Source organism: Bos mutus, chromosome 11, assembly GCF_027580195.1.
Source record: "Bos mutus isolate GX-2022 chromosome 11, NWIPB_WYAK_1.1, whole genome shotgun sequence".
Classification (NCBI taxonomy): domain Eukaryota; kingdom Metazoa; phylum Chordata; class Mammalia; order Artiodactyla; family Bovidae; genus Bos; species Bos mutus.
Window position 1 is genome coordinate 76141166 of NC_091627.1, and position 16908 is coordinate 76158073.

Consider the following 16908-nt stretch of genomic DNA (forward strand, 5'->3'; position numbering starts at 1 on the left):
AAACGTTCTTTGGCATTGCCCTTCTTTGTGATTGAATGAAAACTGACCTTTTCCAGTCCTGTGGCCACTGCTGAGTTTTCCAAATTTGCTGGCACACTGAGTGCAGCCCTTTAACAGCATCATCTTTTAAGATTTGAAATAGCTCAGCTGGAATTCCATCACCTCTACTATCTTTGTAGTATTGCTTCCTAAGGCCCACTTGATTTCAACTCCAGGATGTCTGGCTCTACGTGAGTGATCACACCTTTGTGGTTATTCAAGTCATTAAGAGTTTTTTTGTATAGTTCTTCTGTGTATTCTCGCCACATCTTAATCTAAACCCGTATCTCTATGGTCAAAACTTCATGCTATAAGCTAAGGCTCTTGTAAATAATTGTTCACTCTTTGTACATTTGTTTGAATAATCCAATTATAAACATATGGGAAGATAAAAGTCTACAGAAAAGCAACCAGGAGTATTTTTCTTGTGAAAATGCACAGACATTCTAAATACTTCCAAGGTTTGCTTTAGGTGATCCATTCTTAATACCATTCTTAATTCTCAAAGAATTGCTGTCAGGAGTGTTGCTGTTCCAAGGTGGGGCTAAGTGTCTTTAAAAAGTATGAATTAATGGGTTTTCGTGTGGGGTGATTGTTTTTATTTGTCCAAGTAGAAAGTGCATGTGGGCAGCAGATGGTTGTCATTTGGTACAGAATGGCTCCAGATGACTGTACTGTTCCCAAGTTGAGCTCTGAGGAAGCGCAAACCAAGCTGCTGTGGACAGCCAATCAGTGAAACTTGTGGTAACTGAGGAGAGTCTTTCCTACATGGACTCCGACCTGAACTTCGTGCTGCCAGTATCTCTTTGTGTAAGAGAAATTTGTTTACCTCTCAGGAGGCTTTTGAAATGATTCAAAGTCCTAAATAACTAAAGGATTCTAGTCAAACAAGTACAATTTGTGTCTCTTTTTCATACCAGAAGTGACAGAGAAGATATCGAAATTCTTTAGGTTTCCTCTGTATTTGTACAAATGGAATGACAGTAATGCAGTGACCCTGTAGAGCCTTAGGTTGAGTTAAACAGGTTGTCTTATCAAAGCAGTTTCTCTAACAGTAGATCATTAGTGGTGAGGGAGCATATTTCTACCCTTGACCATTAGAGCTTACAATCCTTGAAGTAAGTATAGGACAATTAATACTACATTAATATGTTACTACTGACCTGTGAACTCAAGCTATAATTTTTTCATATAACATTTTGAAAAAGCCAACTTGGCCTCTCTCCACAACCTACAAAGCTAGAATACTTTTTCTGATTTGTCTAACAAATGAGTGGAGCCTAAAGTTTGGGGACAAGAAGAATTTGTAGCCTGGTGAGATGCATAATGCACACTGATTACTGAATTATCAGGGAGATCAATAAAAGACTGTGTAAATCAAAAGTGTTTAACTTGAGAAATAAATATGCATACTCTTAAATAATAGGTGTCTCTAGATTTGCCCCTACTTTTTGAGCTATGTTGAGTCATATTCTTTCATGTAAATAAATGTGTTTAGCAAATATTTATCAAGCTCCTACAGTGTGCTCAGCACTGAGGTAGGTACTTGGAATATCACAGTCATTGAAACAGATAAAAACTATGAAGTTTATCCTCTAGGGTATTTAAGGATAGTGATTCAGTATATGAGCTGCATTCACGGAATTAGGTCCAAGATTGCTCCAACTGACTCATTTTTAGTCTGTCTCTGACCACTGTTGGCTCTCAATTGTTTTTCAGGTTTTTTTCTGCCTAATCATTTTAGTTTAGCACACTGATTGACAAACTTCCACTTTGTACTTCATATTCTTTAATTTATTCTTAGTCTTTCAAAATCTGTCTTTTTCTTCTGATATGTCCCCCTTGAGAGCAAATGCCCAGTGATAAGCCTCCTTGTATGCAACTCTCAGAGCCTACCACCTTTCTGTCAGCTCACACCAGAGATGGCCTGGGCCGTGAACAGATGCTAGACAACAGACCTGTGTTTTGCTCTGAGTTGCAGAGTGTGTGGTTGCGCACAGTAAGGAATATTTCTGAACAGAGCTTCTACTTAACTCGCTCAGTCGTGTCCGACTCTTTGCAACCCTGCAGACTGTAGCCCGCCAGGCTCCTCTGTCCATGGGATTCTCCAGGCAAGAATACTGGAGTGGGTTACCATTTCCTTCTCCAGGGGATCTTCCCAACCCAGGGATCGAACCTGGGTCTCCTGCATTGCAGGCAGATGCTTTATCCTCTGAGCCACCAGGGAAAGCCACCAGGGAAGCCCACTAGGGAAGCCCTCTACTTAACCTGGTGGATACTAAAAATAAACAAGGTAGTACCTGGCAAAGTTAAGAAGCAGAAAAAATGATTCCACCACTCTGTGTTTTTTTTCCTCTTTTTACTACTTAGTAAAATTTTTCTATCTTTTAACATCTGCTTTAGTCACTTTAGGAGCCAGCCACAAAGAATGTCTCTCTTGTAGATCTGTCCCTCCTCCTCACAGAAGGAACCCTGGCTGCAGCAATTTAAGGACTTGTACCCAAGAGCTACTAGAAGTGGGGAAAGTTGCCTCGGGGTTTCCTTCCCTGAACCCCTAACTGTACGTCTTCATTCATTATACTATGCCCTGAGCCTCCCAGACACCAACTATCCTATGTTTCTTTTTTCTTTTTTGTTTTTGGCCACACTGTGTGTCTTTTCAGATCTTAGTTCCCACCAGGGATTGAACTCAGGCCCTCAGTAGTGAAATCATGGAGTCCTAACCACTGGACCTCCAGGGACGTCCCTTGTAATTTCTGCATAATAGTGATGACTAGCATTGGTTGAGTGCTTACCATGTGCTAGGCTCACACTAAGTAGTTTACAATGTATTATCCTCCTGAATCCTCCCAACCTGATCGGATAGGCACTGCTATTACCACAGGGTAAACTCAGAGCAGACATTTCTTTCTACTGCTAGGCAGGAATAAAGTGCAGACTCTGGGGGCTGAGGTTCAAGAGAGAGAAAGCATTTGGTATTAGTTATGTATTGCTGTATAAACCCAGAGATACCTCAAACTTAGCAACTTGAAACAACATACCTTTATTATCTTATACTTTCTGAGGATTAGGAATCTGGGAGCAGCTTAGATGGGTTGGTTCTGATTAGGGTCTATCACGAGGTTGCAGATTAGATGTTGGTCAGGGCAGTAGTCACCTGAATGCTTGACTAGGACTGAAGGATCCACTTCCAAGATGGCTGACACACATGGCTCTTGGCAAGAAGCTTCAGTTCCCTGCCTGATCCGTCTCCTCACATGGCTGCCTCAAGCCACGGCAGCTGGCATCCTCCATAAAGACTGATCAGTGAGACAGCAAGGCAGAAGCCACGATGTTTTTTCATAACCTAGAAAATCCCATGGATGGAGGAGCCTGGTGTGCTGCAGTCCATGGGGTCGCTAAGAGCTGGACACGACTGAGCGACTTCACTTTCACTTTTCACTTTCATGCCTTGGAGAAGGAAATGGCAACCCACTCCAGCGTTCTTGCCTGGAGAATCCCAGGGACAGGGGAGCCTAGTGGGCTGCCGTCCATGGGGTCGCAAAGAGTCGGACACAACTGAGCGACTTCACTTTCACCACATCTTTTGAGCTTCCCAGGTGGCGCTAGTGGTGGTAAAGAACACCCCTGCCAATGCAGGAAACATAATGAGACACGAGTTCAATCCCTAATTTGGAAAGATCCCCTGGAAGAGGGCATGGCAACCCATTCTTGCCTAGAGAATCCCATCGACAGAAGAACCTGGTGGGCTGCAGTTCGTAGGGTCGCAAAGAGTTAGACCCAATTGAGACGACGTAGCATGCATGCAAGCACCACATCTTTTAAAGCTAAAAACCACAAACCAGCTTTCTTCTGTATTAAGAAAACAAAGACTTGAAGTGTCTCTGTTTGGCGAGCACTATCTGGCCTTAATAATTGGGTGTTGTATAAGTGTTGGGCTGGCTGGCAGTGGCTTCTGCCCACTTAAGTGAAGTGACTACTCAGGATTAGAGCTATTGGTTGTCTTTGCTGTGTACATGAGATACCAACTAGGGATTATTGTATCTGTTGTTATTTTAGCAGAAGTCAAGTCTGTACCACTGTCAGCTGGCCATGTCAAGGGTTTGTGACCCCCATTTTACAGGTGTTGGGAACTGAGACATTTGCTCAAGGTAATACTATTAGTCAAGGGGGCAAGGGTTCTGATGCAGGTTGTCAGACTGCAGAGGCCACCTTCATAACCAGAATTCCATAGGGCCCTATCCTCAAAGGGTAGGATATGCTCTCATAGTCCCTTCCAGCCACCAGCCTAAACCCAAGGAACAGAAAGAAGAGGAGCTAGGACAGGAAATGGGGTACAGCCAGAGTGCTACTCAAGTTTCCCTTGAGGATGCATAGATAGGGCATCCTAGAAGATTCAAAGGAACCTGTGTAGTGAGATCCAAAGAATACCCAGATCTGGAGATGGAATTAGAGGGTTGATAAAAAAGGATCTCCTGCTTCTAATGGGCTGATATAGGTCTTTATTTTTGAATAATGTGTGAAAGTGACATAAGAAATCTGGTATTAGCAAAAAGTATCACAAGGATGCTTTTCATTAGTGCTCAGTAATTGACAGAATGAAAGGAAGAGATACAGACACTTGCCTTGGCAAGGTAAAAGGAACACAAATTAGTCATCACCATGAAATGTTTGCCATTTGTGTCTTGCTAATATAATCACACTGAGGAATACATGCCAGGAAATCATGGTTTCTGAAGTACAGCTTAGGAGATGCTAAGAAAGTCTTCCACTGGATATTTCTCTTGGGACTGGCTCTGCCCTACCTTCTCCTTTCAAACTTTAAATAGAAAGTAACTATTCTGTTTGAAAAAATGATATTTTCCCTGAAGATGCCATGAATGCTCAACCAGAAGACTGCAATCATATAAGAATTCTCTTTCAGATGACAGCAAATTAAGAAGCTCATATGTGGCTCCTTCTGCAAAGCCTTCCTTGATTTTGCCATGGAGGTCCACTCCTTCTTCCTCTTGTCCAAATGGGAGTTTGGACTAAGGATGAGGAAAGAAAGGACGTTTGAAAACATAGAGCACTAGTAGGGGACAGGCACTGGAAGGAGGAGGATTACTGGGGACTCTATAGCTCTCTTCTCAGTTAGATTCTCCATAACCCAGTGCCTTGAACCTCTTTTCTCCTCATTGATCTGAGAAATTCAGTTTGCTTTCTTTTCTTTTCCACGTTGTTAGCATCTACTCTCTTTCTTAGGTCTCATTTTTTTCCAAGAGTGGTTGGATATGGAGTGGGATGGATGCCTATCTTGCTGTGCCCCAAAATAAGTACATAGCAAAGGCTTTCTTGGGGGTCACTGTGGGGAAACAGAAGGGGAAAAAATTAATAACATGAGGAAGTTATAAAGTCTCAAAAACCTCCAACTTTATCCTTATCTGAAGTGTTGGTGGCTCCCTTTCTGATCCTGAGGGTGGAGCTCTCAGCTGAGCTCCTCCTTTCTGGACAGCTTCCCTCTCCCTTATCTTTCCCCACAGACTCACCCCTCCTTCCAATAGGGCCTGTCTTTCAAGATGTGTAAGTACAGTTGGGTGTGGACACATAGACTTTCAAATACTTCCAGAGCCAAGGAATCATTTACTGTCAGAGTCACTCCACCATGGTTTTCTTCATTGCTCTCAAATGACTTCTTCAGGCCATCTCAGGAGTTCTTCACTAGAGCTAAGAGCATGAATGGGAGGAGCAAACTTGTAGGTTTTGGGGAGGTGACAAAGACACACGATAGCGACTTTGCTGAGGATTCCTGATAGCTGAGTCCTCAGCAAAGTCCTGATAGACACATGATAGCTCTGAGTGCTCCTAGGACATCATTTCTTAGGGAAGCATTTAATAGAATGCTCTGAGTGTTTTCTTGTAAATGCAAATCTAGAAACTGCAGGTGTTAAAGAGTATGAATCAGAAGAATTCAACCTGGTGTAACCAGGAAGTCAGTGCTCTGTGGGAGAGACCAGTGATGACTCCCACAACTTGATAGGATCACATGTATTGTCATACAAGGACAAAATTGAGCTACCTTGATTTGCTAAATGAGAATCAAAAATACTAGTTATTTCCTATAGCAGAAGAGAGAGTGCATTCAAAGTTAACTCTTTAAAATACCTCCAATTGTTGGGTGCTTAAAATGTTTTCAACAAAAACTTTAACAAAATGTGGAAACTGGAATATTGGTGTTACTTCAAAGGACTCAGAAATAGTTAAGTAACTTAGATTAGTTTAATCTTTAGTGAAATGAAATATACTTTATGTGAGTCACCTATTGAAGGTTGCTCATATAGCTTATATTCTCACTTATGTTTGAATAACACAGTCATTCTGCTGAGTGACTCTTGACAGCATCATGATAACTCAGACTGGTTTCTTAATTTCTTGCTCCTCAATGTGGGGGCAGTTATATTCTGTCTGCATCCAGCCTTAGAAGAGGAAACAGAGGTAAGTTCAGAGACCAAAAGGATTCATAATAATAAATAAACTATATTGAAAGCACTCTCTCTCTCTCTCTCTATATATATATATATATAACTATGCATCTTTAAAGCTATTTAATTTGGGGCATATTTTTTTATGAGATAAAACTTTTATATGATATATATTTTTAAATAAAAATTATTTTAAAAAACCTAATTGGAGAAGGCAGCTGATGACATGATTGTTTGGAGAAGTTAAAAAAAAATTTTAAAACTACAAAAAGAAAACCCACTGAAGGAATTTGAGAAACTCCAGATGGATTCGGACATGGAGGCAATAGACAGCAATATGACAGAATAGGCCTGACTTATGTACCTGAAATTTTCAAATGAAAGCTTGAAATCCTCAGATAAGCTAAATTTGCTGAAAGAGAAAAACTCTAGAATTCATAATTCTCTCTCCATGAATTTTGAAGAACTATTTATGAGTATGGAATAGCCTAAGGGCAAACTGGGAGCAGTGGGCTTGTTGCCCTGTCCAAGACAGCTAGACCTTCCCTTCCTATCCATATGAAAGTGGTTATAGGTCCCTGGATATGCCATCCTGTGAGCCCTCCCCCCACATTCTTGTCCCTGTTTTTTTTATAGACTTTTTTAAACAGCAGTTTTAGTTTCATTGTATCCTTTTTGTATCCATCCTTTATTTTAAAATCTAGTTTATTTATTTATACATTTATTTATTCCCTGTGCTGGGCCTTCATTGCTGTACAGGCTTTTTCTCTAGTTGCAGCACACGGGCTTCATATTGTGGTGACTTCTCTTGTTGCTAAGCAAGGTTTATAGGGTGCATGGGCTTCAGTAGTTGCAGCTCCCAGACTCCAGAGCATAGGCTCCATAGTTGCTGTGCATGGGCTTAGTTGCCGTAAGGCATGTGGGATCTTCCTGGACCAGGGATTGAAACCACGTCTCTTGCAACTCCTGCGCTGGCAGGCAGATTCTTTACTACTGAGCCATCAGGGAAGCCCCCTGTCCTGTCTGAACTCTGTTGGGTTCCCATGGCACCTTATACTTTCCTTTCATGGCAATTAACACAGTTTGTAATTAGATATTTATTTGTTTGATAATTTGATTGCCCGACTTCATCATATTGCAAACTTCAAGAACAAGGACAAGCTTCAATAACTATTTTGTTCAGAAATGTATCCCCAGTGCTTGCTTAGTACAAGAGATCTGGTAGTAATCAATAAATATTTTAACAGATGAATAAATGATTCTTTTTTGTCTGCTTGGAATGTCTTCCCTCTTCCTGTTTGGCTGGTATTCTCATATTTATGTTTTTTTCATAACCTAGCTTGTATCACCACTCCAAAATACTGCTCCTGCGGAGGAAATTATAGCCTCCTTTCTCTCTACATCTTCTAAGCACGTGGGTTGCTGTACTCACAACACTGTCTTGCAGTTATTTGTTTACATGAGCTTCTTCTCCAGCGCCACAGTTCAAAAGCATCAATTCTTCTGCACTCAGCTTTCTTTGTAGTCCAACTCTTACATCCATACATGACCACTGGAAAAACCATAGCTTTCACCACATGGACCTTTGTTGGCAAAGTAATGTCTCTGCTTTTTAATACACTGTCTAGGTTGGTCATAGCTTTCCTTTCAAGGAGTAAGTGTCTTTTAATTTCATGGCTGCAATCACCATCTGCAGTGATTTTGGAGTTCAAAAAAGAAAATAAAGTCTCTCACTGTTTCCATTGTTTCCCCATCTATTTGCCATGAAGTGATGGGATTGGATGCCATGATCTTAGTTTTCTGAATGTTGAGCTTTAAACCAACTTTTTCACTCTCCTATTTCACTTTAATCAAGGGGCTCTTTAGTTATTCTTTGCTTTCTGCCATAAGGATGGTGTCATTTGCATATCTGAAGTTATTGATATTTCTCCCAGCAATCTTGATTCCAGCTTGTGCTCCATCCAGCCTGGCATTTCTCATGATGTACTCTGCATGTAAGTTAAATAGGCAGGGTGATAATATACAGCGTTGACATACTCCTTTCCCTATTTGGAACCAGTCTGTTGTTCCATGTCCAGTTCTAACTGTTGCTTCCTGACCTGCATACAGATTTTTCAAAAGGCAGGTAAGGTGGTCTGGTATTCCCATCTCTTTCTAAATTTTCCACGGTTTGTTGTGATCCACACAAAAGCTTTGGCATAGTCAATAAAGCAGAAGTAGATGGTTTTCTGGAACTCTCTTGCTTTTTAAATGATCCAACGGATGTTGGCAATATGATCTCTGGTTCCTCTGTCTTTTCTGAATCCAGCTTAAACATCTGGAAATTCATGGTTCACATACTGTTGAAACCTGGCTTGGAGAATTTTGAGCATTACTTAGCTAGAGTGTGAGATGCATGCAATTGTGCAGTAGTTTGAACATTCTTTGGCATTGCCCTTCTTTGGGATTGAATTAAAACTGACCTTTTCCAGTCCTGTGGCCACTGCTGAGTTTTCCAAATTTGCTGGAATATTGAGTGCAGCACTTTCACAGCATCATCTTTTAGGATTTGAAACAGCTCAACTGGAATTCCATTACCTCCACTAGCTTTGTTTGTAGTGATGTTTCCTAAGGCCCATTTGACTTCGCATTCAAGGATGTCTGGCTCTAGGTGAGTGATCACACCATCGTGGTTATCTGGGTCATGGTGAAGAAGACTCTTGAGAGTCACTTGGACTGCAAAGAGATCTAACCAGTCTACCCTAAAGGAAATCAGTCTTGAATATTCTTTGGAAGGACTGATGCTGAAGCTGAAACTTCAATACTTTGACCACCTGATGCAAAGAACTGACTCACTAGAAAAGACCCTGATGCTGGGAAAGATTGAAGGCCAGAAGAGAAGGGACTGACAGAGGATGAGATGGTTGGATGGCATCACTGACTCGATGGACATGAGTTTGAGTAAGCTCCGGGAGTTGGTGATGGACAGGGAAGCCTGGTATGCTGCAGTCCAAGGGATCGCAAAGAGTCAGAGACGACTGAGTGACTGAACTGACTGAACTTATGAGTTTCTTGACACAGTTTCTTGACTGAGCTCCCTGATATCAGAGACTGGATCTTATTCATCTTTTTATTTCCAGTATCCAGAAGAATATAGTAGGCACCCAAAGATGTTTTGGAAAGAAGTGAGGTAATAAATCAACCTTGTCTTCTAGCTACCTTGACAAAGGAGAAGCCCATTTAGGAGCAATGGTGAGTTGCAGGTCAACAGTTCAGTGAATGTACAGGACACCAATGAAGCCCTCGGGGAACACTGGTATTGCTTCTCCTACCTTTAGACCTTTACCTTTTTTCTTCTCATTTCTCCCAATGGAGCTTCCCAGGCCACTATGGGACAAGTCCATGATACAGCAGGAACAAAGAATTTCTCTTGGTATTTTCTTCTAATAGTTGAGTAATAGGTAGCAGTTCTTTCCTCTCTGTTGGTGCTAATATCAGATCATTCCCCATCACTTGTTGCTCTTTCTTTCTCACAAAGTTCTTCACACTTATATGTACTTCTGTTGTCTCTCTGCCACGTTGAGCAAAGTTCTGCCCAATTCTCACGACCTAGGCCACTGTCTGGCACAGAGTAGGTCCCTAGTAAATGCTGAGTAAGTGAAAAGAGTTATAAAAAAGACATTTCTACTAAATAAAAGTTTAAAAATGCAAGTTGTGTCAAGTCAGGTTTTTAAGGCCTTTACATTACAACAGAGGTATGCCATTCACTGAAAGCTTTCATCCATCCCTGGCAGCAGCCTCATCACCACAAGGCTGGTCCCACCTGTGTGCCTTACTCTATTACATTTAAGCATCCGTTATGCTATATGTTGGAGAAGGAAATGGCAACCCACTCCAGTGTTCTTGCCTGGAGAATCCCAGGGACGGCGGAGCCTGGTGGGCTGCCGTCTATGGCGTCGCACAGAGTCGGACACGACTGAAGTGACTTAGCAGTAGCAGTATGCTATATGTTACTCTCTACTGTGTATCTTTTTGTTTTCTTGTCTGCATTCCCACCCCCCACCCCACCCCCCCCCACCCCCGCCAGAATATGCCTTGAGGGCAAGATCCCTATATCTCTGCATCTTAGATTCAAGAGATAGTGGTTAAATAAGTAAGCTTCCTTTTCCTGAAATTGTTAAAACCGAATCCATTTCTTAAACATGCTGTAGGCGGGATTAATCAGGAGCAAAAATTTATAACATTTTGATAAGATTTCCCTCAATGAATATTTGTTGAAGACTGTTAAAGTATTCATCCGTTGCAATTAGTGTTTTCAAAGGTCTCTAAGAGCCCATTTCCTGTTCTGAGTAAACTCTATTATCTTCTGAGATCTAACTAAGCATTATTTCACAGGAAAATGAGGCAGACTCTTTCTGATGGCTCATTGAATAGTGGTGGTGAGTTTCATTGAGAGGATTGTTTTCCTGTTCTCTGAGCCCACCTTCCAATTTTTCCCTCTAGTACTCTGTCAGGATTCTACACCATTCAATAATCCCTCACTTCGTCATGGCCTCACTTCCCTGCTCTCTCACCCTTTTTACCTGGTCCCACCCTACATTTCAGTTCAGTTCAGTTCAGTCGCGCAGTCGTGTCCAGCTGTTTGTGACCCCATGAATCGCAGCATGCCAGGCCTCCCTGTCCATCACCAACTCCCGGAGTTCACCCAGACTCACGTCCATCGAGTCTGATGCCATCCAGCCATCTCACCCTCTGTCATCCCCTTCTCCTCCTGCCCCCAATCCCTCTCAGCATCAGACTCTTTTCCAGTGAGTCAACTCTTCACATGAGGTGGCCAAAGTATTGGAGTTTCAGCTTTAACATCATTCCTTCCAAAGAAATTCCAGGGCTGATCTCCTTCGGGATGGACTGGTTAGATCTCCTTGCCGTCCAAGGGACTCTCAAGAGTCTTCTCCAACACCACAGTTCAAAAGCATCAATTCTTCAGTGCTCAGCCTTCTTCACAGTCCAACTCTCACATCCATACATGACCACAGGGAAAACCGTAGCCTTGACTAGATGAACCTTTGTTGGCAAAGTAATGTCTCTGCTTTTGAATATGCTATCTAGGTTGGACATAACTTTGCTTCCAAGGAGTAAGCGTCTTTTGATTTCATGGCTGCAGTCACCATGGGCAGTGATTTTGGAGCTGAAAAAAATAAAGTCTGACACCGTTTCCACTGTTTCCCCATCTACTTGCCATGAAGTGATGGGACCGGATGCCATGATTTTCGTTTTCTGAAGGTTGAGCATTAAGCCAACTTTTTCACTCTACTCTTTCATTTTCATCAAGAGGCTTTTTAGTTCCTCTTCACTTTCTGCCATAAGGGTGGTGTCATCTGCATATCTGAGGTTATTGATATTTCTCCAGGCAATCTTGATTCCAGCTTGTGTTTCTTCCAGTCCAGTTTCTCATGATGTACTCTGCATATACGTTAAATAAGCAGGATGACAATATACAGCCTTGACGTACTCCTTTTCCTATTTGGAACCAGTCTGTTGTTCCATGTCCAGTTCTAACTGTTGCTTCCTGACCTGCATACAGTTTTCTCAAGAGGCAGATCAGGTGGTCTGCTATTCCCATCTCTTTCAGAATTTTCCACAGTTTATTGTGACACAAAGTCAAAGGCTTTGGCATAGTCAATAAAGCAGAAATAGATGTTTTTCTGGAACTCTCTTGCTTTTTCCATGATCCAGTGGATGTTGGCAATTTGATCTCTGGTTCCTCTGCCTTTTCTAAAACCAACTTGAACATCAGGAAGTTCACAGTTCACGTATTGCTGAAGCCTGGCTTGGAGAATTTTGAGCATTACTTTACTAGCGTGTGAGATGAGTGCAATTGTGCGGTAGTTTGAGCATTCTTTGGCATTGCCTTTCTTTGGGATTGGAATGCAAACTGACCTTTTCTAGTCCTGTGGCCACTGCTGAGTTTTCCAAATTTGCTGGCATATTGAGTGCAGCACTTTTATAGCATCGTCTTTCAGGATTTGAAAGAGCTCAACTGGAATTCCATCACCTCCACTAGCTTTGTTCATAGTGATGCTTTCTAAAGCCCACTTGACTTCACATTCCAGGATGTCTGGCTCTAGGTCAGTGATCACACCATCATGATTATCTGGGTCGTGAAGATCTTTTTTGTACAGTTCTTCTGTGTATTCTTACCATCTCTTCTTAATATCTTCTGCTTCTGTTAGGTCCATACCATTTCTGTCCTTTATCGAGCTCATCTTTGCATGAAATATTCCCTTGGTATCTCTAATTTTCTTGAAGAGATCTCTAGTCTTTCCCATTCTGTTGTTTTCCTCTATTTCTTTGCATTGATCACTGAAGAAGGCTTTCTTATCTCTTCTTGCTATTCTTTGGAACTCTGCATTCAAATGCTTATATCTTTCCTTTTCTCCTTTGCTTTTCGCGTCTCTTCTTTTCACAGCTATTTGTAAGGCCTCCCCAGACAGCCATTTTGCTTTTTTGCATTTCTTTTCCATGGGGATGGTCTTGATCCCTGTTTCCTGTACAATGTCACGAACCTCATGCAATAGTTCATCAGGCACTCTATCTCTCAGATCTAGTCCCTTAAATCTATTTCTCACTTCCACTGTATAATCATAAGGGATTTGATTTAGGTCATACCTGAATGGTCTAGTGGTTTTCCCTACTTTCTTCAATTTAAGTCTGAATTTGGCAATAAGGAGTTCATGATCTGAGCCACAGTCAGCTCCTGGTCTTGTTTTTGCTGACTGTATAGAGCTTCTCCATCTTTTGCTGCAAAGAATATAATTACCCTCTGCATATCCGTAGTACTGCTCTCTCCTTTTACTGTATTCACCTAACAAATCCCCAACTCTGATACTGTCGATTTCCCACCTTCTTTTGTGAGATGTGTCCTTCCCACCATCCACACATAAACCCATGCTGACTAGTTTCACTTTAAATTGTTCACCATGCATGCATGCATTTGCTAAGCCACATCAGTTATGTCCGACTCTTTGCGACCCTATGGACTATAGCTACCAGGCTCCTCTGTCCAAGGGATTCTCTAGGAAAGAATACTGGAGTGGGTTTTCATGCCATCTTCTAGGGAATCTTCTGATCTAGGGATCGAACTCAAGTCTCTTTAAGTCTCCTGCATTGGCAAGTGGGTTCTTTACCACCACTTATGGAACCTAGGAACTGGAACCTAGGAAGCCCAAAATTCTTCACCGTGAACCTTAATTAGGCCCTCAGTACCCCCACTGTCTACATCTATACTTGGGCACCAGATCCCACTCTTTTCCTCTCAAAGACATCCCCTTCCTTTCTTGTATCATTAAATTTTCCTTCTTGATTAGATCATTTTCTCTACCATCCATAGCTATTTCTCTCATCTTAAAAAGCAAGCTAAAACAAAAATACTCTCTAATAGCTTTCCGTTTTTTCTTTCCTTTTTGTTTGTATCTCTCTCCAATTCCTCTCCTCCCATCTTTTTTTTTTTTTTTTTTTGTATTTGCCTGTATGTGTGTGTTTGACTATGCCAAAGCCTTTGACTGTGTGGATCACAATAAACTGTGGAAAATTCTGAAAGAGATGGGAATACCAGACCACCTGACCTGCCTCTTGAGAAATTTGTATGCAGGTCAGGAAGCAACAGTTAGAACTGGACATGGAACAACAGACTGGTTCCAAATAGGAAAAGGAGTACATCAAGGCTGTATATTGTCATCCTGCGTATTTAACTTATATGCAGAGTACATCATGAGAAACGCTGGACTGGAAGAAACACAAGCTGGAATCAAGATTGCCAGGAGAAATATCAATAACCTCAGATATGCAGATGACACCACCCTTATGGCAGAAAGTGAAGAGGAACTAAAAAGCCTCTTGATGAAAATGAAAGAGTAGAGTGAAAAAGTTGGCTTAATGTTCAACCTTCAGAAAACGAAAATCATGGCATCCGGTCCCATCACTTCATGGCAAGTAGATGGGGAAACAGTGGAAATGGTGTCAGACTTTATTTTTTTCAGCTCCAAAATCACTGCCCATGGTGACTGCAGCCATGAAATCAAAAGACGCTTACTCCTTGGAAGAAAAGTTATGACCAACCTAGACAGCATTTTCAAAAGCAGAGATATTACTTTGCCAACAAAGGTCCATCTAGTTAAGGCTGTGGTTTTTCCAGTGGTCATGTATGGATGTGAGAGTTGGACTGTGAAGAAAGCTGAGTGCTGAAGAATTGATGCTTTTGAACTGTGGTGTTGGAGAAGACTCTTGAGAGTCCCTTGGACTGCAAGGAGATCCAACCAGTCCATCCTAAAGGAGATCAGCCCTGGGATTTCTTTGGAAGGACTGATGCTGAAGCTGAAACTCCAATACTTTGGCCACCTCATGCGAAGAATTGACTCATTGGAAAAGACTCTGATGCTCGGAGAGATTGGGGGCAGGAGGAAAAAGGGACAACAAAGGATGAGATGGCTGGATGGCATCACTGACTCGATGGCCATGAGTTTGAATGAACTCCAGGAGTTGGTGATGGACAGGGAGGCCTGGCGTGCTGCGATTCATGGGGTCACAAAGAGTTGGACACGACTGAGCGACTGAACTGAACTGAACTGACGTGTGTGTTTAGTCACTCAGTCATTTCTGACTCTTTGGGACCTCATGTACTATAGCCCACCAGCCTCCTCTTGTCCATGGGGATTTTCCAGGTAAGAATATTAGAGTGGGTTGCCATGCCCTCCTCCAGGGGATCTTCCCAACCCAGGGATCAAAGCCAGATTACTATGGATCCTTTACTGTCTGAACCACCAGGGAAACCCAAGAATACCATAGTGGGCAGCCTATCCCTTCTCCAAGGCATCTTCCTGACCCAGGAATCAAACTGGGGTCTCCTGCATTGCAGGCTGATTGTTTACCAGCTGAGCTACTAGGAAAGCCCCATTTGCCTATATACTCTCATTTTATAAAAATAAATATAAAAAAGTGAAAAAAGATCAGTTAACTATGTCGATTCCTATCTGAGCTTTTCAAAAAAGGTGATTAACTTAAGATGATGGTAAGTATCAATAAATGTCTATTTTTCCTCTGGAATAGTTGAAATCTAAAAATAAAATTATAAAAAATAAAAATACCTAATATAGTCACCCCTCCATATCTTCATGTTCTGCATCTGCAGAATCAACCAACCAAGGGTTGAAAAAAAAATTTTTTTTAATTCCAGAGAGTTTCCAAAAGCAAAACTTGAACTTTCTGCATGCTGGCAACTTTTTACATATCATTTACATTGTGTTAGGTATTATAAGTAATCTAGAGATTATTTAAATATACGGCAGGATATGTTTACATTATATGTGAATAGTAGACAATTTTACATAAGAGACTTCAACATTTGTGGAGTTTGTGGAGGATATTGGAACCAAGGGACAACTGTGTATCTGCTAGACCTTTGGTAGGTACTTTGCTTCTCTTGTGGCTCAGCTGGTAAAGAATCTGCCTGCAATGCGGGAGACCTGGGGTTGATCCCTGGGTTGGGAAGATCCCCTGGAGAAGGGAAAGGCTACCCATTCCAGTATTCTGGCCTGGAGAATTCCCATGGACTGTATAGTCCACGGGGTCACAAAGAATCAGACACAACTGAGCGACTTTCACTTTCACTCACTTACTAGGTACTTCAAATATATTATTTCCTTTCATTTTTACAACTCCATTTGGAAAATACTAACATACCCCTTTTTTATAGATAAGGAAATTAAGGTTTAGAAAATTTATGTAGTTAAAAGCTACTTTCTCTCAACTGCACGCCAACCAAGCACTCACTCCCACCCTACAACAAAGCAACTCTTGAAAAAATCGCTACTGACCTTCATGCTGCTAAATCCAATGGTCCAATCTCAACTCTCATCCATTTTGACCTGTCATCAACATGACACAATTGCCCACCCTCTCTTCCTGAAAACAAGTCTTTTCATTTGACTTTGAAGAGTCTCTTGGTTCTCCTTTTATTTCTGTGCCTATTCCTTCTCAGTCTTCTTTACTGGTTCTCCTTCATTTCTCTAACCTTTGACTATTGGAATAGCCCCAAATACCCCGTGACTCAATTATTAGACATCTTCTACACTAGACTCTTTCTTGGAAATGTCATCCATTGTCATGGCTTTGAACCAATACAAACCAAGAGCTTTCAGCTTACATCTGTAACTGTATTTCTACCCTGAACTCTGGATATTTATATATAAGTTAGTTGATATTTCCATATATATCTAACAAAAATCTTGAACTTGATGTGTACAAAATCAAATGTCTGATTCCTTGCCTACCCCCAACTCAAACCTGCTCTTTTAACAGTTTCCCACCTTAGTAAATGCCAGCTCCATGCTTCTAGCTGTTCAGACCAACAACTTGGGAGCCACTCATGACT

At 41.6% G+C, this 16908-nt stretch overlaps 1 non-coding gene across 1 annotated transcript; it reads right to left on the reverse strand.

The window, feature by feature from the left end:
- Positions 1-2194: 2194 nt before the first annotated feature.
- On the reverse strand, positions 2195-2266 carry TRNAC-GCA (transfer RNA cysteine (anticodon GCA)). Its single transcript has one exon. It is a non-coding gene; the product is annotated as a tRNA-Cys (tRNA).
- Positions 2267-16908: the final 14642 nt, after the last annotated feature.